Here is a 27,720-nt window from a genome sequence, read left to right as displayed (position 1 = left end):
GGGGGTTAAACCTTTATTGGGTAATAAATGGTGGGTGCCCTCATGCTATAAAAAGCAAACTAACTAACCAGCGTCACCCGTAACACTTATACAGTGATCACTGGTGAAAGGGTTAACTAGGGGCAATCAGGGGGTTAAAACCTTTATTAGGTAGTATATGGGGGTCCCTGACGCTATATAAAAACCTGACGGGGAACCTAAATAACTAACTGGCTAACCAGCATCACCAGTGACACTTATACGGTGATCACTGGTGAAAGGGTTAACTCTAGGGGCAATCAGGGGGTTAAAACCTTTATTAGGTAGTATATGGGGGTACCTAACGCTATAAAAACCTGGCGGTGAACCTAAAAAATAACTAGCTACCTAGCGGCACCAGTGACACTAATGCAGCGATCAGAAAAATGATCGCTTAGCGACACTGTCAAAAGGGGGCGAAAGGGTTACCGGGGGGGCAATCAAGGGGGTAGGGGGCTACCCTGGACCTAACACTAACTGCCCTGACACTTTTTACAGTCACAACTGACACTAAATGCAGTGATCAGTAAATAAATGATCACTGCAATCAGTGACACTGTGACTGGGAGAGGGGGGGCGGGGGGTGATCGGCGGGGTGATCGGGGGGGTTGTTCAGGGGGTGACTGGGGGTGAAAGTGTGCTTATGTGTACCTACATGTCAGTGTAGTGTTGGTGCACTTACTATGATGTCTTCTCTCCTCGCCGTTCGGTCAAAAAGACCGCCCCGAGGAGAGTGACATCACTTCCTCCTGCCTGTGTTTACACTACACAGGCGGGGGAAGCTTCTCATTCGCCAGGAGCGATCGCGAGGGGATGGCCAGAAACCAACGGCCATTCACTCATTCCGGATCACTCCTGAAGCTAAACGGACCGCCGCAGCCAGCGGGAGGGGGTCCGATTGGACCCTCCACCCGCTGGCAGGCAGGCACGTACGGGTACGTGCTTGTGCCTGTCCGTGGCATTGTGTCGACGTATAGTTACATGCGGCGGTCCTTAAGTGGTTAATAAGCGAGAGAATATGCCATACATGGGGCTTCAATCTGAAGTTAGTATTAGCTGGAGCTGTGTTTTTTTCCCTTTCCAAAACACTGGCCAGAAACCCAGCTCACCAAAAAGTCTCTCTCTCTCTCTCTGGGTTCTCTCCAGTGTAGGGTCTCAGCCAGCCCGATATTTCTCTGGTACTCTTCTGTACCATCTCTCTGTAACGCAGTCCACAACACTGCACACTGCTTCTAGCAGAACAACACAGTCTCCCTTGCAGCAGTCCTCTCTGTAACTTTGTCTTTCTGCTTGCACAGCAGCGGTTCAAGACCTCTCCCCTTCCCTATGCAGCCTGACCTACCTTCCCTGCCACAAGCAGTCCTCATGACTCTCTATCTTAAGTGTGAGCTCTTATTTTAGCATGCAACAGCCACTAGGGGAGGTTTTGTTAGTCTAGCCTATTTGTATCCCAATAAAAGTCCTAAATTCAACAAAGTCCATGAAATTACTGTAATCAGTCTGTATCTTTCAATCCATGTGTCATGTTCACACTCGTGCTGTTGATCTCTAGTGATCAAAGTATTTCCCAAAAATTTAGACCGTTTAATTAATAAGTGTGTCAAACTGAGCTTGTTTCTCTAATCCAAGCCTTTCTTCTACTAAGGCCGCGTACACACGGACGGATTGTCTACCCAACTTAGTCCGCTGAACCGTGTTTCAGCGGACAATCTGCTCGTGTGTGGGCTTCAGCGGACTTTTTCAGCGGACAGTCTGACGGACTAAGTCTTTCGGAATTTCCGTAATTTTGTCCGTCCAAACTTGGTTTCAGCGGACAGTCCGCTCGTGTGTAGGCAAGTTGGACGGACTAAGTATGGCGCATGCTCAGAAAGGATTTACACGCCGAAGGTTGCATTGCAGTGTATTGGACGTCGAATTTCTAGTCCCGTCGTACGTGCCGTACACGTCATCGCGCAAGCTTTCGGCGGACTGTCTGCTCATCGTGTGTGGTCAAGTCCGTTCATTCAAAAGTTGAACGGACTGTCTGTCGGATTGTCTGACGAACTTAGTTGGGCAGACAATCCGCCCGTGTGTACGCGGCCTAAGGCTCGCTCAACCATGAACTGAACCAGTAAAAAAACTTGTATTTATCCACCAAAGTTTAATATCTTCCACTCATCTTCCTCCCTAATATACCAGTGATCATGGATTAAAGAGAGCAAGGGAAGACCCAATAAATAGTGTAAAGCTGGCTATAGATGGTTGGCCAGTTCAGCAGGGACCGGATGAGATTGGAACCATGTATGAGCATCAATCGATCGATTAACTTGGGTACAACCAGCCTGTCGGATTTTCAATTCGGTTATTGCTAGAGACTATTATAGCCACTAGCAGGAATCACTGTGTTCTCCCGGCAGGGATGGCTTCTCCCCTGTGTTGGGAGAACATAATAGCTCAGTGGGAGGGATTCCCCCATCGACACTGACTGTGTTGATGGGGGAATCTAGTGACTTTCTTTCCTGCAACCACGCTCCATCTATGGCCGGCTTAATTCTGCTTTATTTTAATTATTATGTTCAAAAAAAGTACATTGTTCTTGTATAAAATGCAGCCAACATGTAAGTTGTTACACAGCAGAAGTGACAAAGGAAGTCTCGCCCTATGCAGTTCTTCAATCACATGGACACTAGGAGAAGTGTATGGACTTTCATGAACTTTTCAAAATGTTTGACTGTTATGGGAATGTCACCAAATTAAAGGGGGGGGGGGGTACTATAGTACATAATGGCGGCTTGTGCTCCATCGGTGGGGGGTGGCAGATGGACCTGACCCCCCGTTGCTCCAGCTCGCATTGCACACCACACTCACCCCCTCAGTTACCAGCTCACTAACCTGTGCTGCACCCAGCTGACATGTTGGAGGGTGCACACCGGCAGCGGCTTCCCCCTTCTGTCTCCTCTGTGTCCCAGTCTCTGTGTCCCCCTTTCGTCTTTCAGTGGTGGCTGGTGGGTCAGTCGTCGAGCCCACCCTGTTTTGAAGCCTATTAGAGCCTCTGGCTCTAATCACATGCTTGAAAAAAAAACAAATTGGAATCCATGCCTCCGGCGCCCCACATGTAGATTAGGGGACCGGACGCATGCTTAGGCGGTGGCGGCCCTGCGCCCTGCATTTTTTGCCACCACTGATGCAATAGAAAATATTTATATATATAACATTTTGGATATAAAAGAAAGAGCTCACTTAATTATATATTTTGATACATTAGTATTATGTGTTAAAGTGACTCGCGTTAGCAAGCACACTAAGGGAGAGGTGCACTATAGTGGCTTCACTCCTTATTCATCTATTATATGAGATTTACCTCTAAGTTCCCTTTGGGTATTAATTATTTAATATTTATAATGGTGCCGCACTATTGATTTTTTATTGTAACTGCAAATGACTAGGCTGTGGTGGCTCCCACCCCTTAAAGGGCTGCTGACTGGACTACGTTCCCCGGCATCAACCCAGTGATGAGGAATCATTTTTGAAAATTGACTGAAAAATGTACACCACCAGAATATTGATCTCCTGTGTCCCCTACAGAGTTCAGTGGTTCCTCCAACCAACCTTTATATCATTACTATAATGAAAAAAGGTTGGCAGGAAGAACCAGTAAGAGCTGTGGAAGACACATGAGATTCACACTCCAGAAGTATCGATTTTCTCATCAAACTGGAGTACTATTCTTCATCGTGAAGTGGTGTTCAATGCTGTGGGCAGCAGGAGAGCTAAATATTTATACTCTTTTGCAGTCAAATTGTTTTTACCAAGTAAGTTTTTCTGACTGCATCAATTTTTAGAAAACCCACACTAATGCCGCGTACACATGGTCAGATTTTTCACTGGAAATTTCCGTCAGCAAATGTTTGAGAGCAGGTTCTCGACCGTGTGTACACAAGTCCATTGCACAAAAGCTCACGCATGCTCAGAATCAAGCAGGATGCCGCACTGGCTATTGAACTTCCTTTTTCTCGGCTCGTCGTACGTCTTGTACGTCACCGCGTTCTCATGTTTGGAATTTCCGACAACATTTGTGTGACGGTGTGTATGCAAGACAAGTTTGAGCCAACATCCTTCTGAAAAAAATCCATGGTTTTCTTGTCGGAAAATCTGATTGTGTGTACGGTATATTAGAGAAATATGTGTTTTTTTTTACCTCTTTAAGGAATGGGCTGGTTTTGATAACAATATTTTCTAAATCACTGACCCAGAACAAGTATGTAGAGCTGAATTAAGAGTAATGCCATTACTCCTGAAGTACATAGTTATTCAGGGTCAGTGATTCAGAAAGTAATTTTTTGATCTTTGGGTCAACATGACAACTAGCTTAAAAAAAATGTTAACAATAGATGCGTCCTACATTATTTTGTCATTTCCTTTGGGATAAAGGGTCTGCGGCTTTTTTTTTTTTTAAATGCTTTTAGCATACTGTAACCACTTTATGGCTATGTCAGATAAGCAACTCATCAGCAGTAAGACTGCTAAAGAGAATGTCCACTGGCATTACTTCCTCACTGGCCAAGATGATGTAAAATATTTCTTGTCCAAGAATGAGCCATGGCAAAACAATGTCTTGATGGACCAGCCAGCAGGGGAGAAATGCCATTAAAGCAAATGCTAGGATTCCTAAAAGAACAAAGAAAAATCACAGGAGATGTTTTTACACAGAAGCTGCCATTTCTAAACTCTACTTTTGATAAGTTAGTTCCTTGGCTGTCATGCTAATGTTCTCTGGCTGACACTGTTCTGACACTCATTTGCAGCATGCATTTTCAGTACTTAAAAGAGAAGTTCCAGGTATTAAACAAACATTCATACTCACCAGGTGGATGCAGCATCTATCCCTCGCTACCTCTACACTGAGAACTGAACAATCAAAGGCTGCTGATGTCTCAATTCTTGGTCTTCAGTGAGCAGAGGGCTGGTGGCTGTCAGTCACCATCTCTCTGCTCTGCCCTTCCAGCACTCACTGGAGTGCTAGGCTGTGCAGGGATCAGGACCAGCTTGCTCAGGCTCTTAGCAGCTCACTGGGTGCCTCCAGCACTGAGCCTTTCCATCCTGGGTGCTCTTAGGGGGTTCTCAGGTGGGTGAACCAAGTAGTAGAAAGAGTCAGTGCAAAAAAGGCTTGTAGATAGTTCGATTGGCAGAGGCACTCGATGTGGTTATTCAAGGGTGAAATACAATTACTGGATGTTTTACTAAAGCAGACAATTCATGCCTGTCCTTTGAACAACCACATTGGGCGCCTCTGCCAGCTAAGCTACCTACGGGCCCTTATTGCTCTGACTTTTCTACAAAAGTTGAGTTTAGTTCCACTTTATGTCAGACACAACCAGGCAATTAACATTACCTGCAATTTTAGCTTCATACTTCTTCATAACAAAATCAATTTAACCCCCCAAAAAAATAAGCTCTGATGTGAAAGAGAAAAAGTAAACACATGGTTTGAATAGTTAACCGCATCAGTAGGGTTGCAAGAACCTGTACTTAGGTTTGTAGTTGATCTGTATGTCTCCATGTAAACATTCTGTTTGGCATGGTTGTGCTTCATACAGGTTACGATATTCGGGGTTATTGCGCGTGATTGTCGATTTGAGATTTGGTCCTGTCATTGCCAAATTACTGCCAGTTTCAGGATCATTTGTATGATGTGGGCCCTATTTTCTGAACTTTATAATCAGCATGTTGTTTACATGTTATCTAATGAAGGGACTGTATGCAAAGCAGGAAACACTTTTAATGTTATTGTTTTAATTAGGCTTACAGAAGGCTGTAGACATCTTGATTTTTGCTATTATCATAAATACATATTATTATTATTATTATTATTATTATTATTATTCATGCTTTTAGCTTGGAAAATATATTATTAAAATTAAATATAATTATTTTCCTCATATAAAATATTCTATTTTTAAGAGTTTAAAACAAATGGCTGAAAATACAAGAATTGTCATTGCAAGTAAAGAATGGGTTAATATGCCCTTCACAGAGGATTTTGCAGGTGCGATAAATTGATTCTGTCTTCTTCAACATTGTAAATATTCATACCTCCCCGAAACTGGTAAGAGGTTTGTGCAGTTAGACAGTTTGACAGGTGCCTTTGTCGTGAGACTGTAATGACCATCCAAGCTTATAAAAAAAAATGATATCAACTAAGATCTCGGTTTTAGCAAATTAAGGACTTCGTGCAGTCGTGACCAAGGTCAAGCAGGAAACAATTGTCTTGTAAAAGAGACAAATAAAATAGAGGAAAAAAAAACTTGTTGCTTTCTCTTTTTCTGATTTAATAGCATGGATATAAAAGACAGCACTGTCTGACAAATACCCTGCAGAGCATACTGCACCAAAAGAACTTTCTGCTTTTGGAATATATCTGCAAAATACATGTAGCAGTTCACATAGCAGTAGCTTCCATACATATTTTTTTTATTATGGAAGCTCCTGTTATGTGAACTGCTATGTATACCTTTTTATTTGATTTCCCATCTACTGTATAGGTTGGCAGCCTAGTAAGTATTAGGGGGTGTGTGAATGCTATTAAGTGTATGGGCAATGTTGTATTTATTTTAATTTTGAAACACCATCCCCGAACTAGTAAGGCAGACACTTTGATCGTCTATTTTACATATAAGGCACTTTAAACATGCCAAATAGTCAACTTCTCATATTACTAAAAAAATACACATTTTATTTCATTATAAATTTAATTTTGTAAGTTTTTTTTTACTAATATTTATTATTTTGTAGTTTTAAAGTCCCTTGTATGTATGAAATACAATTTGTGGCCTTTTTTTTTTTTTTACTAATCTGGGAAACTGATTATTTGGCACCTTGTATGTAAAATGCACAATCAACTTATCTGTCGAAAGGAGTGGCTTCCTAAGAAGCATTTCAAGGTCCTGGAGTGGCCTAGCCAGTCTCCAGATCTCAACCCCATAGAAAACCTTTGGAGGGAGTTGAAAGTCCGTGTTGCCCAGCGACAGCCCCAAAACATTACTGCTCTAGAGGAGATCTGCAGGGTGGAATGGGCCAACATACCAGTAAGCTCTTGTACACACGGTCGGAGATTCCGACAACCAAATCCGTCTGAGTAATTCCGACAGATTAATTCCGGAAGAGGTCCGGAAGTGATGTTGCATACACGCGGTCAGACTAAGTTGTCTGAAAATCCGATTGTACATAACGTGATGACGTTATTTCATTACGACGGGACTACGTTCAGGCTAGTAGCCAATAGCTTTGGTCTAGGAATTTGATCTGAGCATGCGTGGCACTTTGTCCGTCGGAGTAGGCTACACATGATTGGAGTATGTCCGATCGGAGCATTTTGTCGGAAAATTTTACCGGCAAGTTGGAAAAGTTGGTCCGTCGGATATTCCGACGGAAACAGTCCGATGGAGACCACACACATTCGGAATATCTGACAAAACAGTCCGATGGGACACATTCCGTCGGAATCTCCGACCGTGTGTACAAGGGCTTACAGTGTGTGACAACCTTGTGAAGACTTCCAGAAAACGTTTGACCTCTGTCATTGCCAACAAACGATTTATAACAAAGTATTGAGATGAACTTTTAATATTGACCAAATACTTATTTTCCACCATAATTTGCAAATAAATTCTTTCAAAAATCAGAATGTGATTGTCTGGATTTGTTTCCACATTTTGTCTCTCGTAGTTGAGGTATACCTATTATGACAATTAAAGGCCTCTCTCATCTTTTTAAGTGGGAGAACTTGCACAATTGGTGGCTGACTAAATACTTTTTTTGCCCCACTGTAGATGTTTTGATAAAATGATGGATTTTCTATACTATTTTGAGAGAGTTACACTAATATGTTGCCGTTGTCCAAGCATTATAAGTGGAGACTCCCATGTGTAATAATTTATTATCTGCTCAGTTTTAAATGACATTTTCTAAGTATTTGATTTAATGCTAGAACAGTTAGCTGTCAATGACAGCTATCGGCTTAGCAGATCCTGAGCTTTCAATCCTGCTATAGAGCCCTCAGTAAGTGGTCCATAAAAGCAGAATGTCTTTATATTGTTTTCAAATAGGAAGTGCAGCGATGTCACTTGGGCGTTACTGATATTTCCTTTGGGTCCAGCAGCCATTGTTAAGTAGGGCATAGCTGTGACAAGGATATGCCCTTTAAATAAATCATTTGTATATAAAGGTTTCCCTCTTTCCATCCAATAAATGTAAGAGATTAGTCACTTAGACTACCCATCATACTGAAGGACCCCTAGGCAATAGACTCTTGCTGTTAGTTTATTAGGCTTATGGCACCAAAAGATTTACTTTGGCTTTTAACTTACTTATAGTCCACCCTGTGATTTATTGCATTGTTTGTTCCTAGTACTAAAGAAAGGCAATATATACTAGCATTTGTAAATTGTAAAATGTTAGTCTGGTTTATGCGGTCAGCATTGGTTTATGCTTTTTTTTTTAAACCAGTACAGTTCTATTAATGTATATTTTTATATTTGCGGTATCCCTTTATTTATGTTTTTTTTTTTTTTTTTTTTTTTTAAAGAGTATTTATTGAGAAATGAAACAGACATAATAATACATATGCAACAAAAGTGAGTGCAGTACAGTAGGACCATCATCACAGATGAGGTATGCGAAGAGAAGGAGAGCAGAATAAGACTGCAACATATTAATCGTATAACACATACTGTAACAAAGGAATCAAATATCAAGTAATAACTCAAGTAAAACAGAGCGACAAAACCAACAATAACTGGATGGATCCTGAGGCTAAAGGTTGTTGCAATAGCAATATAGAGTTAACCAAGAAAATGACATTTCCCAAGATTTAGTAAAGATAAAAAAAGGGGGGGGAGGGGGGGGGGAAGGGACGCAAACAGGAGGGGGGGTAAACGGGGGGGTGAAGGAGGGGGAGGGGGCAAGGAGCCATGGATTCTCGTGTCTAGTCCCAGAGGCGGGGGGTTCCGTAGAGTGGATCCTGGGGGGTAGTGGGTTGTTGAGAGCGGATTAGCCATTAGGGGGGGAGAGGGGGCTGATCCCCAGAGCAGCTGGAGAAGCGCCATAGTAGAAAAAAGTGTAGTGATCCAGATTGGTAATGTCCACCGGGGGGAGAGTGAATTGTATGAAGGGAAGCCACAGTGCGTAGAAGCGAGACTTTGTTTTTTCGTCCCGAAAATTTGCGTTGCATCGGTCCTTGTAGAGGAGTGAAAGGAGGTCTTTCTGCGTCTGATCCACGGAAGGGGGAAGAGAAGAAGTCCAGTTTTTCAGAATAGATTTCCTGGCTAGTAGCAAGCAGAGGAGAGCCCAGTCTTTGTAGGAAGGTTTGCAAGGTGTGCAATTAGGGGGCACGAGGCCACCGGTGGGAGACCACGGAAGCAAGAAGGGGTCCCAATAACCAAAAATGAGAAGGAGGGGGTCCTTTGGCAGTTTCAATAAGGTAACTTTGAAGATGTAGGCGAGTATCCGATCCCAGAATGATGAGATGTAGGAGCAGGACCAGAAGCGGTGAGCCAGCGAGGGCCTGTTAAGAAGACAGTGGGGACACTTGGTGGTGTCCTGGTCAGTGGCAGATGGAAGGAAGGGAAGGTATGCCCGGTGGGCAATTTTCAATTGCGTTTCTCTCCAAAGTTCGTTGGGAGTCAGTCGGTAGACTTTGTTGAGACCGTGCAGAATTTTGTCTACTAGATCCGGGTCCGGAAAGTCTTTCTTCCAGTTGGCGACAGATGAAGAAGTCAGGGGGGAGGAACATCGCTGGAGCAAAGGTTTGTAGACGTCCGATATTTTGTAGGTATCATCTCTGAGCAGACGGTCCAAGAAAGTTAAGGTGAAGCGTTTATGTTCCTCTCTGCAGATGCCGTTTAAGTAGCTGGTACATTGCCTATAATGAAAGGCATGGGCTGGTGGGAGGGAAAACTTTTCTGCTAGGAGAGCAAAAGGCAGAGGGCGGCCAGAGTCCAGGTCACAGAGTGTAGCAAAGCTTGTGATGCCCTTCTCTTTCCAGAGGTGGAATGTCTTGTGGAGAAGGCCAGGGGAGAAAGTAGGGTTCCCCTGTATCGGGAGGTGCCTGGAAACAAAAGGGGGGAGCTTGAGGCACTTCCTGGTTTCCCTCCAAGCTATGGCAGTGTCCCGGAGTAGGAGATTGTGTTGGAGCAGTGGTGGTACCGATTTCCACCGACAGTGGAGGAGAGCTGTCAACGAAAGTGGAGAGACCATGGCGGCTTCCATAGAGTAGTTGGAGTATTTGGAGGATTGGGATATCCAATCCAAGCCAGTGCGTAACAAACATGACAAATTATACAATCTTAAGTTAGGCAAGCTAATACCCCCCTCGTGTCTGGGAAGATGCAACTTTTTTAGGGCTATACGTGGGCGTTTGTCCTGCCACAGAAAGGAAGAAAAAGCTGACTCTAGAGTCTTGACATCTTTGTGGAGAAGGAGCAGAGGGATGGTTTGGAGTGGGTACAGTAGCCTGGCAAAACTAACCATTTTTAGAAGGTGGCATCTTCCCAGAAGCGAGAGAGGCAGATCCATCCAGTTCACCATTTCCTGAGAAATTTTTGTGATCAGAGGGGGGTAGTTAAGGTGGTAAAGGGAGGAAGGCAATTTACCAATTTTAATACCAAGATAGGTGATGTGGGAGCTAGCGGTTGAGAAGATAGAGTGTTGCGTCCAGGGGGGTGTACGATGGGAGCCTATCGGGAGGATTTCGCTTTTGCTGTAATTTATTCGAAGCCCTGAGCAGGATCTGAATACGTCAAAGACCTCTTTAATGGTGGGCATGTCGGAGGCAGGGTCCGACGAAAAAATGAGCACATCATCTGCAAAGAGGGAGGTGCGCAGATCATGTTGACCTATGCGGATACCGTGAAGGGGGGCCTTGTGTGTTAGATATCTGGACAGGGGTTCTAGGGCGATGTTAAAGAGGAGCGGGGAGAGTGGGCACCCCTGGCGAGTGCCCTTGTGCAGGCGAAATTCATCTGAAAGAACACCAGCCGCAACTAATTTAGCTACAGGGGAGGAATACATGGCTTTGATAAGGTGGCAGAAGTGGCCTTTGAAGCCCATTTCAGATAGGGACATAGAGAGCCAATCAAAACTGACATTGTCGAATGCCTTTTCCGCAACTAATGTTATAATGGCAAAGTCCCCATCAGGGTTGTTTTTTGCATGTTCCAAAGCGAGCATAACCTTACGGATGTTCAAGGTGGCAGTTCTGCCCTTCACAAAGCCAGATTGGGCAGGATGAATTAGGGAGGGAATAATGGCAGCTAGTCTGGTGGCTATTATTTTGGACAGTATCTTGACATCCAGGTTGAGGAGGGAAATCGGCCTATACGAGCCTGGTTCGAGAGGATCCTTCCCCTTTTTGTAGAGGAGTTTAATAACAGCCTGGTTCCCTGAGGGGAGATATGGACCACCGGACCAGATGCCATTATATACCTTGTGTAATGTGGGCTCTGTGATGGAGGAGAGGGTTTTATAAAATTCACTGGTGAAACCATCAGGACCGGGAGCTTTGGATGGGGTTAGTGTGCGGATCGTGGAGGAGATTTCGGTGAGTGAGATGGGGGCATTAAGGGCTTCTAATTGTTCAGAAGTGACTTTAGTTAGGGGCACACTATCTAGGAAGGAGCGGGCGGAGGCATTATCTATAGGGTCTGGAGCATAAAGGGCCGTGTAGTAGTTCAGCATCACCTTATTAATTGCTTGCGGGGTGGAGTGAAGGGCACCCTGTGTATCTTTGAGAGAGGTGATATGCGTCGGATGAAAGGCGCCTTTGCATAGCCTCGCTAGGAGTTTGCCCGCCTTATTACCAAATTTGTGGAGCGTTGCGTCAAGTTGAGATCTTTTCGCGCGTTCGATTGTGTCCGCCCAAGTGTCAAAATCTTGCTTGGCTGCCTGCCATTCGGCTCTATTGTTGGGGGAGTCAGTAGTGGAGAGGGATCTTTGGGCTAAATGTAGTCTCGCGCTGGCCCGTTTATAATGGGACAGGGCGTTTCTTTTGAAGGAAGACGCATAAGAGATGATTCGGCCCCTGAGAAACGCTTTACCAGCGTCCCAGAAGAGGTTGGGGGAATCAGAGTGGGGGGAATTCGCTTCCGAGTATTCGCGCCAGGATATCGCCATAAAGTGTTGGAAGTCAGGATTGTTGTGGAGATAGGAGGGGAAGCGCCACAGTCTAGGGTGTGGTGGAAGATCTAAGTTGTCAAGTCGAGTCAAAATCGGGGCATGATCAGAAATAGCAATGTCGAGAATTTCTGCTTCAGACAGATTGGGGATGAGGTCGTCGGATCCGAAAAAATAGTCGATTCTCGAGAACATGTTATGGGGGTGGGAGTAAAAGGTATATTCCCTGTCTGCCGGGTGAGACAGGCGCCACAAATCGCGAAGATGTAGGGACTCCATGGTGGAGGCAAAAACGGAGGTGTCAGAGGGAGCATTTTTTAATCTATGTCGTGGGGGAGGGGATCTGTCGTCTACGTAGTGAAGGATGTCATTGAAGTCACCGCCGACCAAATGGGGGGTTTGGGTGAAACGAAGGAGCCAGGAGGTCAGATTGCTGTAAAAGGATTTACCGGGGCTATTGGGAGCGTATACGTTAGTGATCACTAGGTCTTTGGTTCCCAGGCGAATATGCACTGAGAGGAGCCTGCCCTGAGAATCTGAGTGTGTGGACAATACTTCGCAGGGGAGGTTTTTATGGATCAGCAGGAGAACACCCGCCTTACGGTTAACGGCATCTGAACCTAAGACCTTTCCAACCCAGAGTTTCTGCATGCGATGAAAGTCTGGAGCGGATAGATGGGTTTCCTGAAGGAGGGCAATGTCTGTTTTCAATCTTTTTAGGTGCCGTAGGATCTTCATTCTCTTATTGGGCGATCTTAGGCCTTTCACATTCCAGGATATTATGTTCATGTCAGGGGGGGCGAGAAGGGGAAATGGGCCGATGTTGTATATTTAACGCTAGCCGGTGGACCGAGTAGGCTAGATTGTGGATTGGATAGAAAGAATCTTGTGTAGCAGTGGAACCCGTAAAGTGTGGTGTAGAGAGGGGGGACGTAGTCTACAATGGAAAGATAGGTGGGGGGGCAGGGGGGATGGGGAATAAACTGAAACACATACGTAAACAAAAACATTGGAGCGAACTTCGCTTTTTTCCGCATGGAGTCACTGTGTAGGCCAGCCCCCAGTGCACGACCCAAGGCATGAAGCAAAAGCACTCGGGTGGGAGTATGAGCACAGTAAAAAGTGCTAGGGGAGAGCCAAAAAAAAAAAAAGAGAATACGTGCCATGGTACGGCGCTAGTCTTGCACAGTGAGTCCAGAGGGAGCACAATATCGTCATAAGTCATGTAAGGAGGGAGCTTCATATAGATATGCGGCTTAAGCAATTTAGGAAAAAGACCCAAAAAAAAGAAAACCGGGTAATTTACGGGGGGAGCATATATATAAAAGGAAGAGAAAAAATATGGACCGTAGAAATATACGTAACAAAAGAGCATATAAAAACAAAGAAACATACAATGATACTAGTGTAACCAAAAAATTACAACATATATAATGGCCGCAATGGCGGCAGGGCCACGTCTAAGCGAGGACAAAGAGTCAGTCGATGTAGAGGTGGCCAGGAAGACAGAACAACGGTGGTTTGATTGCTACATGGGAGCATAACTTGGCACAGGGCCTAAAAAATAATAGAAACCGGGTGAGCATCAGGCAGAGCAACCATCCTTGCCTGGTCGGATGAATGAAAAATCTAACAAGGAAACTTACAAGTCTGGTGAACCCGGCAAAAGGGTCGCCGGAAAGGCGAGCAGAGGAGGAATCAGGGAGACTGCCATGTCCTCACCGAGGGGTGTCACGGGGATGGCGGTCCGGGGCAGAGGGCCTGAACCGTTTGGGCGAGTCTTTCCGCGGGCTCCGTTGGTCCAGGGAGCGGTTAAGCGATGATGACTTGGATGGGGTGTGGGGGTGCGAATCCGAGTGAAGAGAGCGTAGAAATGCCTCCGCTTCGGAGGGATCTTGAAAAGTCAGCTGGTCGCCGTTTGGGGCTTTGAGGCGCAGGACAGCCGGAAAGGCCAGGGAAAACTTGAGTTGCATTTTGAAAAGTTCCGAGCACACCTGCTGGAATGCTTTCCTCTTCTTGGAGACCTCGATGGAATAATCGGCGAAAATCAGGACCTTGATCCCATCTAGTTGAAGAGAACGGGTTTGTCTGAACTTCTGTAGGATCAGGGCCTTGTCAGAGTAATTGAGGTACTTTGCAATTATGGGTCTGGGGGATTTGCGTTCAGGTGCGGCGGGACCCATACGGTGGGCCCTCTCTACCGTGCAGGGGCCCGGGAGGCCCAGGGCTTCTGGGATGCGGATCGCACAAAAGTCAGATAATTCGGAGGTCTGAAGCGACTCAGGGATGCCAACGAATCGCAGGTTACTCCGTCTGGCCCTATTCTCCAAGTCATCGAGCTTCTGTAAGATGTATTGGTTCGTCCTGTCCTGGGAGCGTTCAGTGGCTTGGGCCTGGTACAATTCCTCCTCCATGTCTGACACGCGGTGTTCCAGGTCATTTAGTCTGGTGTGGTGTTCGCCTATTTGGGCCTTTAACTGTTGCATGCCTGCATTTACGGCCTTTTCCACCGATGCAGAGATCATGGGGGATAATAGAGCAGCCACGGCCTGGGCAATGCGTTCCGTAGTTGAATCACCAGCAGGGGATGTGGGGAGAGTGCCCTGGGGTGGATGAGCTTGAGAGGTCAGTGGGGAATGAGCAGGGCAAGGGGAGGATGGGTCACTGCTCACCTCCATGTCTGTAGAGCGCTGTGAGGAGAAGGTAGCCGAGTAGGCCGAAGCCGGGGCCTCAATTTGCGGCCGCGCCGCGGTCGCGGGTGGCGCCGCGTTCGTTCGCGCGCCGGACTTCTCCAGGAACTTGTCCATGGCTTAGAGGGCTATGAGAAGGGTGGATTGGTGTTTTCCCAACCGCTCGGCCGATTTTATAAGCCGAATAGAGGGTCGCGCTGCGGGAGCTGAGTGGAGGAGCAGTCACTCCATGCTGCGCCGGAACCGGAAGTTTATTTATGTTCACATTGCAGTTGTCTGCAAGTGCATGGAAATTATATTTTGAAAAATATTGACATGTAAGGGGAGGCTGATTGTCTTTTACTTCCTTGCCCTTGTACATCTTCCATCAAATTATCGCATGCATCAAGTTTTTTTTAAAACTATAATGTGTAATATTTTTATGTTACTTGTAACCCTCTGCTTCAGTTGTTGTTGGATAGAAAGGAGCGGGAAGAGAGCAGTATTTCAGCTAGTGAAAACTGAGGATAGCAGGACTTGGATTTATTACATATATTAATTTCATTCTTACTTGGGTCCAGCTTGTGTATATCATATTTAATTAACCACTGTGGAAGTTGGCAATCTCTGTGCCAGTTAGTGCTACTACAGTGATTGTCGAGAATTTCCCCATCCTGTGCTGAACGGTTGCACTACTGCATACCGACCACAGGGGGTCACTCACTCAGCACAGCTACCGCTTATAGCAGGGATATGTAATTAGCGGACCTCCAGCTGTTGCAAAACTACAAGTCCCATCATGCCTCTGCCTCTGGGTGTCATGCTTGTGGCTTGAGTCTTGCTATGCCTCATGGGACTTATAGTTCTGCCCAGCTAGAGGTCCGCTAATTGCATATCCCTGACTTATAGAATGCTTTGCATTCTTAGCAATGAATACAAGACTTTCACTGATACGATAAGGTGGAGATCATGACATTGCCATCCCTTTTCCCCGCCATGTAGTGAATGGTGCCAGTGCTGAATGGGCAGTAGGGCAGCTGCTCAGCACCAACTACTACAATGATTGTCAGCTTCCAAAGTGGTCCCACAGGTATGAGATATGCATAATTACATTGGTAAAAGCTGAAACAATGCAAGTATGCAATTAAAATCATACATGAGCAGAGTGTATTTGCCACTTTTTTTGTGCATTTTTCTGCGTTTTGTCATGATTATACACATTTTTGAATATTTTTTCATGTTTTATACATGTATTTTGTAAGCTTCCATCCCTTTTCTCTTGCTTAATGAAAATTTTGAATCATCTGGCAGTTGTCATCTTCCTTGCATTGCCTAGTTTTTTTGTGTGTTTTTGTGGCAGAGAAACACAAGAAACACCTGAATATGTGAGACACTAGCATAAATGCTAGTGTCGCACATATTCAGGTACAACCTTGAACTGTATGGAGCTAAATACACAGAAATCTCCTCAAAAACTAGCTCCTGTTGTTATTCATGTGACGGGAGGCAAGCTACAAGTGACAGAGCACACTAATTTGCAATGCAATAAAAAAAAAATGGAGGATTGTCATGGGTAGGCATAAGAGCAATAAATGCTCAGGTGTGAATAGGGACTTATGCCCCATACGCACGATCGGACTTTCCAACAACAAAACCGTGGATTTTTGTTTGAAGGTTGTTGGCTCCAACTTGTCTTGCATACACACGGTCACACAAATGTTGGCCAACAATTATGAACGTGGGAACGTGGTGACGTACAAGACATACGATTTTCTGAGAAAAAGGAAGTTCAATAGCCAGTGTGGCTCCTTCTGCTTGATTCAGAGCTTGCGTGAACTTTTGTGCGACGGACTTGTGTACACACAATCAGAAATTCCTACAACAAAGGTTTGTTGGCAGAAAATTTGAGAACCTGCTAGCCAACATTTGTTAGCGGAAAGTCCGATAACAAATGTTTGATGGAGCATACACATGGTCGGACTTTCAGCCAACAAGCTCACATCCAACATTTCCCATTGGAAAATCCGACCGTGTGTACGCGGCATTAGACTAGCGATTGCTTGTATTATTATACTGTATGTTGTATGAATCCACAATGGATTCTGGAAAATAAAAGTCAAAGAAACTTTGGAGTGTCTCTACTTGTTCTGGGTCCATAACCAGGAAGCCTAAGCATTGGTATGACAGCCAAGTATCTAGCATTTTCAGAGGTCAGCAATGGTCAGCCTGTATATTTCTATTATTTCAGGTTTTAGCACTGAACACTAAATTCTGTTGGGAGTAAATCTAAACATTGCATGTTTCTGCAAACTTTAATGCACAATTACTATGTGTTTTCAAAACATAACTAATCAGAAAGAAAAGCTAGAAATGCAACACTCTGGGAATATATCACGTACAGTACAGTACAGTAACACCTCTTTTCAGAGAAATCACAACCTTCAATTGCTTCTTGTAGCTCCCCAACAGTCTTTCAGATCTCACTTTAAGAATGTTTTTTTCACTCTTCTCTGGAAAATATCTTTAATTCAGAAATATTTTTACATCACCTGCATGTTTGACATCCACCTACACATTTTCAATCATTTATATAAAATTCATAAAGATACAGTAATTAGAAATAGTACTTAATAGTTATCTGCAGAAAGATGTCATATTTCAACTGTTCCATAGAGTTTTTTTCTACAAAGAAATAGAAACAAAAAAAAAACGAATTTATTCAGCGTTGCCCAACCTTGTGAGTCACTATAATGTATGTGATTAGAAAGGTGACAGCAATTAAAATAATAGGCCTACTGATAACAGATTTTTTATTTTTTATTTTTTAAAGAGAATTTTATTGAGGAAAATGCATAGATGTACAGAAAATTCCAACAAGCTGGAGAAACATTGCACAATCACAATCAAAGTTCTTGACAGAAACAAATTCAAGACACTGAGCAATTGGACATACAGACTTTCTTAGGGTAGTTTGGCTACCTTAAGTCACAAACTATCAAAGATAAGCAGTTTCAGAGTGGCTACCAGAAAGTGAAAGATGAGGGGGTCAAAAAGAGAGGTCAAACTGTGTTGGTATGTTATGAGGCAATTAGGGGATCCTTATCCTCAGACCTACTGCCGGTTCGGCCTGGGGGTGAGTGTGTGCGGGGATCATTTGAGGATAAATCTAGTGGTGCCCGGATGAAATCCTACAGCTTGTGATAGCGCGTTCGTGAGATCTATCGTTCCAGGCTGCTTCGGGGGAATCCGTAGTGGAAGTCAATGGACAGCAGTGATGGATTGTGCTGCCAGAATTCTGTACTGCTGGTATGTGATTGTATACGCATGTGTGTATGGTTACAGAGACAGGTTGGGGGTTGGGGTCAGGTTGGGGAGGGACTAGGAGGGGGGGGAGGCGAGGGGATGAGGATTGAGAGAGAAGAGAAGAGGGGAGGGGGAGAGGAAAGAAAAAAAAAAGGGGGTGGGGTGGGCCGAGAATAGAGGGAGGGCTTCTCGGGACATCTGACAAATTCATTAGGAGTCTGGAGGGTTCATGAAAAGTCTGAGCTCTCTCTCTCCAAGCACCCATCTCTCAGAGCATTTCAACTGGCAAGTAGCTTATTTCCTCACAAGCCTCTCTCTTGTTCTTTCCCCCCCTCGGGTTTATACGAGGATTTGTTGGTTAATGCCATCAGTTATATATTTATGCTGTAAGGTAAACAGCATTCCAATAAACACTTGCTATCCGCTCGTTCGTTCGTGTTTTAAACTGTTAATTTTATGACTTTTAAATGTGAGTACCCAGGACTTTGCTTACTGAATAAATAGAAACTATAAATACGTACTTCACTATTGGAGTGTTCCCCTTTCTTCCTTTTATGATAACTGCATATGCATGGTGACTGAGTGTCCAGAGAAAACCACTTATTGAGCCTATACCAGCGGATAGCAAGTGTTTATTGGAATGCTGTTTACCTTACAGCAGTAAGGTAAGGTAGTTATTGCACCTAGTGTGTGAACACAAGATTCACAGGAGCACCGGTGGAACCAGTCCCTTTTTGTTTGGTCACGCAGCTTATTGATTTATTTGTCACTGGATGGACTCACATTTTGCATGACTTTATATAATCGTTGCTTGATGTGATACTTTAGAGCACATTCTGGATGTGCGTTTGGATTTTGATTATCATTTTTTGCACTGTATGCACTTTGATTAAGATACACTGGATGTTATTGCACTGTACCAAATTGTACTATTACGTTTTTACAAGTCTTATCCTTTTGTATATTCTGTGTATTTTTTATTTTATTTTTAATATTTCTTTATTTATATTCTGTGTATATTTTTTTATTATTTAATTTTTTATTTATTTTTATATTTTTATTTCTAATACTTTATTATATTATATTATATTTTTATTTTTTATTTTATTATTTAATATTTTTTTCCTACCTTTATTTATTCATTTTGGTTTTCACTTTAGTCTGCTAGTTTTATTTGTATTTTATTTATTTTTACCTTTATTTATGCCACGCGCTGTTTTACCTCTATCGGATTTCTTTGATTATTGATTTTGCACATAGCACTTGATTGGATACTGTTAGCACTGGGTTAGGTGCACAGCTTGATTTATCTCACCTGAGTGGATATACACACTATCTGAGCCTATTAAGGCACGTAGTTTATTTATATACTATTTATTGACACCTAGGCACTACAGCTAGTTTATTTAGCTTTATTGTTATTTTTTCTGTTCATTTGGAGCGCAACACCAATTACTAACCTATTATCACTTATTTTGGGGAGGGTTATCACCCCTACCGGTGTTTTGCTGCAACCATAGCTTTCACTTCTAATTATATTTTTTTACTTTAGGGCACGTAGTTTGGCGCGAGAATACCTTATACCCCTACATCCAGTAAGCTTGCATCTGCATTGGTGGTGAATTGCTGCACTAGTGTCACTAGATTTTGTTTACTATTTTGGATACCAACGTGGTGTTTTAGGATCTTCCTTTATTTTCTTCAAACACACGCCATTATACACTGTTGACTTTAATCATCTTCACAGACTTATTGATAAATATTTGTACGTTTACATATCATTTTATAAGTTTACATCGTATTCACTATATGTGTGATTTTTTGTGACACATTCATATCATCATGTTTATATTGTCATAATTCACTTTGTCACCACTTTTTTTGAGATTCACATCTACAATTTTAACATTTGTTATGTTAGTATTGTCATTTAATTGACTCAAACATTTTAGCATTACACTTTATATATCTCTGATCACAGCAAAAATTATCTGTTTGTTGTGTTAGCTGCTAACATTATTTAGGCAGTGTGGAGTTACTTCTTTACAGAAAAAAAGACAGCCTGTGCTTCCAGAAGAGGTAAAAACGAGCCGTAAAAATGAAAAATGCCCAAAAATGCCCCTAAACCCTGATAAACTCTGGTAAACGCTGGTAAACGCTGTAACAACATGTTAGCCACGTTTAGTGGTGTTTGCCATTTTAGGCGTTTTTACATTATAGGGAGAGTTTTTACTGAAAAAAAGGCAAAAACGCTAATGCGAAAAAACGCCATAAACGTTATTTAAAAAATCTTGTCATAATTCCTTTATAGAAAAATAGATTTTTGTTACTATCAGTAGATTTCCATAAGAAACAGTTGTGGTGGTTCATTGAAATTGACACGTTGGTTGAAAATGCCACAGGGACCTGGGCATGGGTGAGAGCCAGGAGTGGTCATTTGAGAAATGAGAATGCAGGCACAGTATGGGTAAGGGACAGGCAACTGGAAGGCAAAAAGAAAGGTGTAGCAGAGCAAGCAATGTATATATAAATATAAAACAAAGTTGGGACAGGCACACTCTTAACACCGCGTACAGACCGATGGAAACAGTCCGATGGCAGCTTTTCATTGGATTTTCTGACCGTGTGTATGCCCATCTGTCTTTTTCTGTTGGCATTTCCGACGGACTTTAGATTGAAAGCCTGTTCTTAATTTTTCCGACGGAAAACCTTTCTATCGGATTTTCCGATCGTGTGTATGCAATTCTGACACGCAAAATTCCGACGCATGCTCGGCAAGAATTTGATGCATGCTCGGAAGCATTAAACTTCCCTTTTTATAGTGCCGTCAAACGTGTTGTATGTCGCGGTGTTATTGACCGTCGGAATTTAGTGTGGCCGTGTGTATACAAGACAGTTTGAGTGAAATTCCCTAGAATTCCGATGGGAAAACCATCAGAGCTTTTTCGACGAGAATTCCGATCGTGTGTACGTGGCATTAGTCATTATTATATTTCTCTACAGAGATCCAAGGTTATTAGAAACAAACATTTACTCTCCATGAACAAATTGGCCTCTTTATCATCCTTAACCTCCAAAAATGCCTGCTCTAGCATCTTCACAAATCTTAAGCTTGCCAGATTCCCTCTTACTTTGCTAGAAGACGTACTGTTTTCTGTCATCAAGTTGATATCTAGAACCTGGACCCTAATTGTACCATCTACCAAGAAATCTTGGACCACAGGCATTAATTGTATCCAATAAAATAATTTACTAACACAAAGGATGCCTACCCAAGTATTGCAAAATCTGGGGGAGATGGAACTCATCATCCAACTTGTAACCCAACAAATAAGTTCAATTACTGAATACTTCAAGGATCTACTTCCTCTTTCTCTTTATCTAGCTCGTTAGTTTTGATCTTCTTTCCAATACTTTCTCTATCTATACTGGGATGAATAGCTGATTGTCCTTTGAGAACTCACTCCTACATGAGAACATTATAAATACACTTTGAGGTGCCAACACTCTCCTTCCATAATAAAATGCAGAAGCAAAGTAAAAGGATTTTTCTTGCTTTTCATGTCTGTTGCTCGGATTTATTTGTTTCCAATAACAATGTTCAGGTTGTCAGTGTTATATTCCATAAATATGACAGGTGTGACTTTGCTTTGCTGCTGTAATACAATTACAAAATGATTTCTAAACTACATGCTATTAATTTCAATGTGATCATGGTAATATTCAACTTTAAAATGGTATTAAAATCAAAAGCAATCATTTATTATATTGCACCTTACCTATTCTAATGCCCCGTACACACAAGCGGATTTTCCGTCGGAAAAAACGTGTATGTTTTTTCCGACGGAATTCTGCTCAAGCTTGGCTTGCATACACACAGCCACACAAAAGTTCTCTGAACTTTCGACCGGCAAGAACGCGGTGACGTACAACAGTATGACGAGCCGAGAAAATTAAGTCCAATGCTTCCAGCATGCGTCAAATTGATTCCGAGCATGCGTAGGAATTTTGCGCATCGGAATTGGTACAGACGATCGGAATTTCCGAACTGAACTTTTTCCGATCGAAAAATTGAGAACCTGCTCTCAATCTTTTACTAGAGGGAATTCCGCCAGCAAAAGTCCGATGGAGCATACACATGGTCGGAGTTTCAGACCAAAAGCTCTCATCTGACTTTTGCTGGCGGAATTTCCGATTGTGTGTATGGGGCATTAGACGTAGTAACAGCATTCAATTTCTTTTTTAGGCTTTCTTTGCTTTACTTTCATCTGGTGATCTGGCCAGTTTTTCTGTTTTTCAAAAGAACAATCTGTCCTGTAGGTGCAGCAGTCAGAGGGATGAGACAAACCATTGACCACTGACAGGGGTGTTTGTCATGATTAGCTTTTATTTATTTATGTAAAACCTCTATCCCAAAATAAAAATAAAATGTTGCTTGTATAACTGCAGTTTGAATACATTTTTAAGTGTATCTAAATTTGATAAGACCTCTAATGCCGCGTACACACGACCGGACTTTTCAACATCAAAGGTCTGACGGAACAATTCTGGCAGACCATTCGATCGTGTGTGGGCTGCAGCAGACTTTTGATTTGCAAAAATCCGACAGACTTTAGAAATGGAACATGTTTCTAATTTTTCCGCCAGAACTCCGCCGGACCCAGTTCCTACCGAGAAATCCGCTCGTGTGTATGCTGGTCCGACGGACAAAAACCAACGGGAGGGCAGCTATTGGCTATTGGCTATGAACTTCCTTATTCTAGTCCGGTCGTACGTCATCACATTCGAATCCGTCGGACTTTGGTGTGATTGTGTGTGGCAAAGTCTGTTCATTCGGAAAGTCCGTCAGAACTCTGTCAGAACTCCGTCGAAAGTCTGTCGGACCTAGTCCCTCGAAAAGTCTGGTCGTGTGTACGTGGCATAACACCCTCACCAAAAAAAACAAAACAAAAAAAACTGACAATGCTGCTGTACCCCTTGTGCTCCTTCATCCAGAGTGGGGGCACCTAAGACAGGAGGTGTGTTACTGGACAGATCACCAGGTAAAAACAGAGGGGAAAAAGGGAAAAAAGAAAACGAATGCAGCCACTACATCCAGTGATTACATTTTTGGTTTTGGGTTTAATATTGCTTTAATTTCTTAATTGTTACTGCTTTATTCCCCTCATATATGTGTCATGCCCAAAACAACCATTGTCTAAAAAAACTGTAGATAATAAAAAAAAATTACTAAAGGAAAACAAACTTCTGTCACATGAGGGGGGGCAAAACACAATGGATTCTGCACCTTGCCCGTTTGTTTTACATTAAAAAGATAATCCATCATGGTGACATTCAAAACCAACAAGCTGATTTATTGAAATTGTTGCCAGTAAGACAATGTGCACATTAAAAGGACTTTCTTAAATTCAAGCTTTGTTGGGTCTTTTATCATAAGCATATATGCAGAACACTGTAAACATGCACTGGCAGATCTTTTTTGCTTTCATAAAAAATATGAAAATAAATTAAAAATGGCCTAATAATTACTGTATCCTAAATACCAATACAAATCCAACTAAATTAAGCCAAGTGACATTTTTTCCTTTCAGAGCAGTAAATGTGTTTTTAAATGTTAATTGATATCAAGTTCCATTTCACATCTCTTAACCTTTCATAAACAACCTTCCTCCTTCTTTTGTTCTTCATGGGTTATTATGTGATTGGTTGCAGGGGAAATAATGTGTTTTTATGATGAAAAATTAGCCTTACTTTTTTTAATGTTTTTCTTCTTATTATTATTGTTCTCCTGTTTACCATTATTTGTTGAAACCATGGAAAATCATATGTAAATTAACAAAATAGTGTGAGGAACTGGGTTTAGAAGGCAAGCAGTGCTCAATGATCAATCAGAATTGACATTGACCTGGGCTAACTTCAATGGCTGAGCTCTGGTTGGTGACTTTGGGCTAAGACAACATGAGCTTGGTGTGTCACCCCTGCCCTGTTTGCTGTCTTTAAAATGTATCTAAATCCAAAACTGTTCTTATATAGTTTTGGATATAAGTAGGGAATAATTAAAACCCTTGTCAGATTTTTTTTGTGTGTCAAAAGGCACAACGGGAAGTCACAGGGAATCTCCATGTTGTGGGGAAATCCCCCTCAGCTGTCACCACAACTGGTACCCACACTGGTCCTACATACAGAGAGCAAAGAAAATGTTACATGGGCTTTGGATACACTACAATTTTATTGCAAAAGCTATGCCTTTTGTATACATGAAAAACTTGGCAAAAGACTGAAATAAGTGAAGATAAAAGCACAATTCAAACAAAGAAGCCTGATTAATCATCATGTGCAATTTGTTTTTGCTTGCTAATATATGCAACATGGCAATACCATATGATAATTTGCTGATGTCTACTAAAGAAGGAAAAGAGAACATGTGTAATATCCAGTGAACCTGTGCGGCCCATAGGGCTAATGGCTGTGCTGCCACTTTACACCACTGTTGCCGGATGTGCAGCCCCTCTTTGCCTGGCACGGCGTTATGTCCCCACATGACTGGATTCATATGCTGCTGGAATGTTGTTCTTCCCTCGACCAGTATGTGACATCCTGGTGTAAGGACTGTCCATTGTGTATATTGTAGTGCTTTCCAACCCCATTGTTGGTGTCTGGTCCTTCGCTGCCCCCACAGTGCCCTTAGGAAGTTTCAGAATGTTCATATTTTTGCAGTCGCTTCACATTATGTTAACAAACTTTACTTGATATGTTTATTTGTACCAAAAAAATAAAATACATTAATCAAAATAAAGTCCCTTTTACAGTAAAAAAAAAAACACAATTTTTTTTTTTTTTAACATTCATCCCTGCTATGTGTATAGATGCAGATCTTGCAGCTCCCAAGCCCTCATTGCTCCCCATTCTTATGAAAATAGCTTCATTATGACAGTAAACCATATTTTGGTGTTATTAGTTGTAGTATTTTTTCTTTTAAACATGGCTACATGGAAAGGCAACTACCCCTTTAAAAATGCCTTGTCATAATCCCCCATCCACCCCTCTCTTCCAAAACCCTTCAACGTTAGCTTTATCTTTTGTGGTTGAACATGTGGGACTAGTTCTGCTCAAGGTTGGTTTGCATTCTCAGCTCCCCAGCATTCCCTAGCTGTTGGCCTGGCCTATTTTCTGCTGGTATAGCAATTCAATTTTACAAAAGATGACCGCACAACTGGGATAGCAGGGAGTGTTCTTTAATTAAGCATGGCACAGGAATACAAGAGAGATAATGTGCTGGGAGCAGTGCCAAACACATAAGAGCTTGTATTCCTGTGTGTTGTTCTATAATAAAGAAGACTTCCTGTCATCTTTTTTTTAACTTGAATTGTTTTTAGTTACTTTTATTATTACCATGATCCCAATCCATTGCTGAGGTAAGCAGAACGGAATGAATAATTACCCTGTTATTATCTCAGTTGGAGAAATTTCCCATCACTTCCCACCCTGACAGGAAGGGAGAGCATATCTTCGCAAAACTGACACAGAGGGGGTTATTTACAAAAGGAAAATCCACTTTACACTGAAAGTGCAGTAGCTGTAAATCTAAGGGGTAGATCTGAAATGAATGGAGGCTCTGCTGATTTTATCATCCAATCATGTGCACGCTAACATTTTTTTTTTTCCTTGCATGTCCCCCTCAGATCTACAGCGACTGCACTTTCAAGTGCACTTGCAGTGCAAAGTGTATTTTCCATTAATAAATAACCCCCACTGTGTTTTTTTCAAAATTGTTGCTCTTGTTTTGTTCATAGATCCAAAAAAAAAAAAGCGGAGGCGATCAAATACCACCAAAAGAAAGCTCTATTTGTAGGAAAAAAAGGACATCAATTTTGTTTGGGTACAGTGGTCGCGTGACTGTGCAATTGTCAGTTAAAGCTACGCAAAAAAATGGCCTGGTCATTGAGCAGGCAAGTCTTCCGGGGCTGAAGTGGTTAAATACAATACAACACCCTTCTCACTCAGTTCTCAGGAATCCACTTTGCCAGTAATACAACCTCCAGCACAAAATTAATCAGCTGATCGGACTGTAAGATTTACTCTGAGTTGACCTTTTGTTTCATTAGACCTTTTACAAATTATCGAATAATGACAAATTAATTTGTTATCTTTATTATAATTTCTTTCGTATTAGTTGAAATTCGTTATTTTTTCTTCAGACATTCGGTGCATCCGAATGTCCAAAAGATGCTAAATTTGGCCAAATTTCGATTAGTTGCGAAATGAATTGCACATGCACATGTCTAGAGTTGGATCATGCACCTGTATTAATCCAAGGAAGGGTTGCAGTGCCTTACTTTGGATGTTATAGCGGCATTTTCTTTTTCTGAAGCTAGTCTGTGGTGGATTTATTTTGATGTTTAAAGTCCTTGTCCTGCTATGACACCCAACTTCTAAGCTTCAGCTGGTAGACAGCCACCTTGACATTATCCTATAGGATATTTTGGCAAACTTGGGAATTTATTTTCCCCTTGATGAGGGCAAGTGGTCCAGGCCCTAAGACAGTGAAGCATGCCAAAATCATGATGCTCCTTCCACCATACTTCACCATTGGAGTGATGTTTTGATATTGGTAAGCTGTGCCACTTTTGTGTAAAAATTTGTGCTGAGTATTCTTCCTGAACAATTCAACTTTTGTTTCATCAGTCCACAAAACATTTTCCTAGTAGTGTTAGGATTTTCCAAGGTGCTCTTTGGAAAACTTTAGGTGCAGAGTAGGGATGAGCTTCGAGTTTGAGTCAAACTCATGTTCGACTCGAACATTGCCTGTTCACCTGTTCACCGAACAGCGAACAATTTGGGGCGTTCGCGCAAATTCGAAAAGCCACGGAACACCCTGTAAAAGTCCATGGGAGAAATCTAAAGTGCTAATTTTAAAGGCTTATATGCAAGTTATTGTCATAAAAAGTGTTTGGGGACCTGAGTCCTGCCCCAGAGGACATGTATCAATGCAAAAAAAAGTTTTAAAAACAGGCGTTTTTTTGGGAGCAGTGATTTAATAATGCTTAAAGTGAAACAATAAAAGTGTAATATTCCTTTAAATTTCATATCTAAGGGGGGGTATGCCTAAAAGGGGCGCATGTTTCCCGTGCTTAGAACTGTTTCTGCACAAAGTGTCCTTTCTGCAGGAAAAAAAAGTCATTTAAAAGCACTCGCGGCTATAATGAAAAGATAACAGTTATTGAAAGTCATTGATAAAAAAAAAAACGTGGGGTTCCCCCAAATTCAATTACCAGGCCCTTCAGGTCTGGTATGGATATTAAGGGGAACCCCGCGTCAAATTTAAAAAAAAATTACGTGGGGTTCCCCCCAAATATCCATACCAGACTCTTCAGGTCTGTTATGGATTTTAAGGGGAACTCCACGCCAAATTACAAAAAAAATGGCGTGGAGTTCCCCCCAAAAATCCATTCCAGACCCTTTATCTGAGCATGCAACCTGGCAGGCCGCAGGAAAAGAGGGGGGATGAGAGGGCGCCCCCCTCCTGAACCATACCACATGCCCTCAACATTGGGAGGATGCTTTGGGGTCCCCATGTTGATGA

This window comes from Lithobates pipiens, unplaced genomic scaffold (assembly GCF_037356315.1).
Source record: "Lithobates pipiens isolate NorthernLeopardFrog02 unplaced genomic scaffold, aLitPip1_a1.2 Scaffold_22, whole genome shotgun sequence".
Classification (NCBI taxonomy): domain Eukaryota; kingdom Metazoa; phylum Chordata; class Amphibia; order Anura; family Ranidae; genus Lithobates; species Lithobates pipiens.
This window is presented reverse-complemented; position numbering follows the sequence as displayed.